We start from the raw sequence: 6,000 nt of genomic DNA, 5'->3' as shown, positions 1-6,000 counted from the left end.
GTCGTACAGCGGGTCGTGTATTGTACCCGGTTCAGATTAGGTTTGACAGGTTGTGTGGGTGGCCCAACAGCAGACAGCTCGGCTCGCCAATAGGAACTGACTCATGGCGGGAATGCCCATGTTACTGGATGAAGTCGACATCAGCAGGAGGAAAAACACCTTGGCTTGGAGTGCCTCAGGGGAGAGGCTGCAAGCCGAGTGACCGTGCTTCTTAAGTGCCCTCCTCCTTCCACTTTACACACAGACAAGCTGAATTTACTATAGCAATAAAGACCATAGATTTACATTAACTTACAGACAGAGCCTTCTGTCCGTACTCTGCGTTCATTTCCTGTGTATTTCCGTCCGTCCTCTTAAAGCGTATAAGGCCCAATTATACTCCATTTTCATACGAAGATCAATGTGTCCATTTCAGACGGTGTAATCGTCACTGCCCACATACTTCCGTGCATCTTTCACGTTGGTATCATGTTAAGCAATACATCCACCAGTGGGCAGTAGAGAGTCAAATGCATGAGTGCGTGTGCGTGGTTCTGCTGTGTTTCATGCGTATCCGTAAAGGCCAAATTATACTCGACATTAAAGACTGAGACGGACAGAGCCTTCTGTCCGTACTCTGCGTTCATTTCGTGCGTATTTCTGTCCATCATCTGAAAGCTTACGGATACGCATGAAACGCAACAAAACCACTCACACATTTGACTCTCTACTGCCCACTGGTGATTTGAATACATTGCTTAACATGATACCAACGTGAAAGACGCATGGACATATGTGTGAGATGAGATGTAGTTGATTGAGCAGTCTCATACAAAACTAAACCTTATGTTTCGGTTTTACGACAAACTGCTACTTTCTTGACATGCAAAGTTATCTTTTAAATGGACCAAATGTACATGTGGACTTCATGGCACAATTCAAACGTTCTGTATTCTTCATGTAACACTTTTGCCCAATGGCTTTTCCAAAAAGGAAGACGCAGAGTAAATTCACTTTTCTCAGTTAACAGTGGTTTATTTTTACACAGGTCTCAGTTGGCAAATCAGCTTTAAAACACTAGTTTATTCCATTTGCGATTATAAAAACAGTATATAGATCTCCTACACACAGACACCAGAAAACAGAAGAAAACAAAGCAAAACACAGTATTATAAAATCATCTCATTCCACCAACTGTATTTCTCCAGTGTTTGGTAGGCAACCAGCAGATCTTAATGTATGGCAAGGCCAACATACCGCATGCATGGCCTCCGTTGCGCAAGGCCAGGAAACAGGCTCATGGAGAACAGTGAGGACCTCAGTGCCCTACCAGTAACACAAAGAAATACATTTAATGATTGCAACCGCCCCCAGCATGTCACCCCATACAGGACATATTTACCACACAATATCAGAAAAACGTTAACATACCAGTACACTCGCAACACGGTCCTGGCTGTCGCACTACAGGCGTCCTCGCCACGGTAGCCACTGCGCCCACTATAACATGACAAGACACATTTACATCGCAGGAATACCTCCCAACGCAATCTAAAACAACATTCACATACACAGTTAAAATATCTACTTACGTCTTGTCATGGGCCGCAGGCTCAGGCCAAAGAACAGCGCGAGGACGCCGACTCGCCACACCGACTAGTTATTAGTTAAAATAAAATGTAGCCTAACTTTGGGTATTGAACTACATTCCTGACAAACTAGCATGATATGGTAAATGTCAAATCGATTCCTTAGGTCTTCTAGTTTCATATGATACCAAAAACTTCACTCTGGTTTTAAAACTGAGCCTGCTGCAGCCTCTGAAAGAAAATGTTAAATGATATTTCCCAAATATTTCTGAAAATCGGCCCAATCCACTTACTCCTCAGGGTTAATGTGTATATGTAAAAACTGTTGTCTGTTGGCACTCAATTTCTAGTATAGAGTCTATCCACCTTATTTCTAGCTGCCATGATGCCTATGGGTGCTTCTTCCGGTGTAATAGACGGTTTTAACTTGACAAAAAAAACATCTATGAGGGTTTTACAGCAGAGCCATTCTGCTCTACAGCTGTAATATGTCACTTTTATAAGTTTAGAAAAAAATGTAGACGGTCAAAGTAACCATTTAGATTAGATTACTCTTGTGTGCTCAGTTGATCAAATAACGATAAATAACGGCAATTTAGAAATCTGGTTTTCGTTTTCAGCTTTATTTTATGCATTGTCGTTCGGGTGCTGGGATAACGTAATGCATTATGGGTAGTCGGCTACTGTGGCTAATGCTAGTGGCTAGCGTTAGTTACTTTACATGGCAGTAAAACGCCACTGAATGACCAAATTGATTTAACTTTTAACCATTTCGAGTAACACTGTTTCCATACGGACCCCCAGCGTTGGTTAGTTGTTTATAACGTGACTATATTTATAACTTTTATAATGTACTCCGGTTTCCGGTTTATAATTCGGGTCTGCGTCTGCAACCAAAGAGTAATAAAGGAAATGACAAGCTGCAACAATCAAGTCACGTTAAACAGGACCTTGTACCCATAATTATTTTACAGTGGGGCATTCAAAAATAATGTGGATATACTAGAAATTGAGCACGCTTTATAGTGTCCCTCGCTGGGTCTGTGTATTTGGCGGCCATCCATTTTTCGTTTAGAAAAGAGCGAACGAAAAACGAAAAAGTCGTTTCGCGTATTTTCTTTGATAATAAAAAACGACTCGTTATCCATTATCCGTTATCCATTATCCAATTTAATTTGATGTACTTGTAAATGGAAATTGGGAATTAAAATACCCGTGTGGAAAACTCCTTTCTCAATTTTGTGTTTGTTTCTTCTCTGTGACCAGGAAGCGATATTTTGGCAAAGGCATGACCCGCCCATCTCTGCCTCTGATTGGCCTGGCATAAAACATTGTTCATCCAATCACATTCGCTTTGCTTTCCTGCAATTCCAAGTTCAACTAGGCTATATATGATCTCATAACCTCTGATTATGCTGCCATCTGTCAGTTCATGCTTGCTTGTTGATTTGTTTTGCATTTGCTGACATCATGGTTAAATTCTTAGATGATCCACAGTAACTTATAGCCTCAGCAACAACTAACTTTAGTCATTAATAGTATGAATGTCCAGCAGACAACTAGTTGCAAGTATCCCACTGTTTTTTTAATTCCCCAATACATGTACAATTATGTAAAATTCCCGTCTTGTACCATGAAATAAAATGGTTCAAAACGTTTTGATGTTGGTGAAAATTAATAGCGATTAATTGCTCCCCGACCTCCAAAGTCAGCATCATGATCAGGAATTGCTCCTCCTCTGTCCCTTTGCTGCATGCTCTGCACGACATGTTGCACATAATTAAACAAAATAAACAATTTAACTGCAAGGTTACTAATTACTATTTTCGCTGCATCTTGACATTGAATGAAACAATCGGCTATGCTCATTTGAGATGGCTCTGGCTCACCTGGAAAGCAGGCGGGAGCAGCCGAGTACAGTCAGAGTGCAGTCACCCAATCAGAGGCAGAGATGGGCGGGTCATGCCTTCGCCATCATGGGGAAAAGATATTGCTTCCGGGTTACAGAGAAGAAATGAACACAAAATTGAGAAAGGAGTTTTCCACACGGGTACTTTAATTCCCAATTTCCATTTACAAGCATATCAAATTTAATTGGATAACGGATAATGGATAACGGCCCGAAAAAAGGGAAACGACGAGTTTTTCGTTATTCGTTTCACAATTTCAAAACGAAGAATGGATGGCCGCCAAGTTCACGGACCTCACTGTCTCTGAACTGGCAGCGCTCATTATTATTGTAGCATTACACAATTGGAGCTAACTGACCTACCTGAATGGTGAAAACGTTGGATCTAACATTGATTGAGAAACATTACCCCCCCCCCCTTCTCCTATGAGCAAGATTAGCCAAATTAAAAACTGATTCACAACTGGTTCAGACAGTATATTGGTGATTGGTGATAATTTTTGATTGACAGAGGATTGTAAGCCTCTGATTGGTCAAATAAAAAAATTATTGACAGTCAGTTACCCCACCTTCTCAAAGTTTACACCATGCTCTGCTCTACACCCTAGACCAGGGTTGGGCAAGTCGCGGCCCACGCCAAATGTTGGTATAATAAACTTTGATTATCACTATAGTTCTTTTTATCAAATGAGTAGCTATAATTGGGTTATTAAGTGATGGGTGAGTGATTATTTACATTACAGTATCCTAGTGGTGGAAGTGAGGGGAGGAAAAAACATGTGGCCCTCTCTATCATCAAAGTTGTCCATCCCTACGCTAGACCTTACTCCATGAAACAGGCTCGGTCCATTGAGTGCCCGCTGGGGGGACTAACGATTAGCCAATCAACACCATGGGCGGGACTAATGCTGTCCATTCTAAATAGTTTGAAAGTACCAATTACTTTGAAATCCAAGCAGCACTCTGCTTTTTTGCCCCAATATTTTATTTTGTAATTTCCAGAACAAACAAACTCAGATACGGCAAAAGAAAAGAAATGAAAGAAAAAAATGCATTATACACAAAAACAAACAAACAAACAAAACATATATCAACACTCCAATATCAATGTGGTGGCACCAGCCACACAAGGTGTCTACGTGCTCGCAAAAGACGCAATGTATGGCATCTCACACATGGGGGTCCATGAGAGGCCCGGCTCGTCAAGGTAGGCCAGAAATGGGTCCCAAATGGTTAGAAATCTCCAAAGTGAGTTGGTCCTCAGATACCTGAGTCTCTCCATCCGTATAACAGAGATCATGTTCGCCAACCACAGCTGAAAAGAGGGTGGAGAGGAGGACTTCCATTCCTGCAGAATGAGTTTGTTGCATAGCTGTAGGGAAGTCGAGAGAGGACTCCGAGCAACCGAAGATGGCGAGTTCTGCCTCTGGCTGAAGGGCTATTTTGTAGGCCTTAGAGTACCAGTCAAATGTTTTGGCCCAGGACCCTGTCAGTGAAGGGCAGAACCAGAAGGCATGAGACAGAGGGCTCTATCTTCCCAAAAGAGCTAATTTAGCGCTTGCGCTCGTTTCACGCTGTGCACAATGCAAATTGGGGGCGGACACAAGCGCATGCCTGTGATAATTGTACTGGGCATTGGCTGCCCGATGCCAAAGCAGGCGTTTCAGCGCTAAAATGTGGGATAGATGGCATTACCCTATCGTGATTTGATTTATCATGTTTCCTATAATCTGTGCCTGTAACCCTCCCCCCCCCCCCCCCCCCGTTCACATGTTCCAACTGTATAGTGTTGTGTCTGACCTTGATGTATCCACATCCCAATGTATGATTTATAGCCTATGTATATTTCATATATGTATACTTCTAATAGCCTATAATGTGTGCATAGACCCATGCATTTTGCCCTATAGCCTATGCTGTATTTCACACAGCCTATTGTGCTATTTCTATGCCTGATTGCTTTCTCTCTCTATGTATATATTTCTGTTTTTGACGTAGTTCATACGTCACAGTAACACTTCCGCACGCCACGTCAGCTCACCTTGTGCCACGTATTTGCTTTTATACAGCAGCGGCCAACTTTTCTGCCTACAGCCTGACGAAGACCAGAGGTTGAAACGCGTTGCGTCTCTTGTGCCCTTGTCCTGTGAAGATGTATTGTGTATTAACTATTTAGTATACCTGTACATTACTTCTTTATTAATTAAATTCTTTATAAGCATCAAGAAGCTCCCTTTTCTCTATTTTCTATTACCCTATCGTCAGCAGCGCGCAATTACTTTGCCCTAAGAGCTTTGAAAGGGACCTCTTATGCGCAAATACCTCTCTGTGCTGGGAGTGCAGCCGTAATCTCCATGCAGCGCAGCGCAGTGGAAAATGGAATTCCTTTTGGATATGTCATTACGCACAGCCTTGTCACACCAAGACATCAAATTATGCTGCTAAAATTGGGTATTAGCAGATAATTCAGTGAGGCAATCAACTATAACTCACTGAGAAACTTCTATCACATCGCAAAGAGGG

This window comes from Poromitra crassiceps (assembly GCF_964638095.1).
Source record: "Poromitra crassiceps genome assembly, chromosome: 1".
Lineage (NCBI taxonomy): Eukaryota > Metazoa > Chordata > Actinopteri > Beryciformes > Melamphaidae > Poromitra > Poromitra crassiceps.
The sequence above is the reverse complement of the archived record's forward strand: the minus strand, read 5'-3'. Positions refer to the sequence as shown.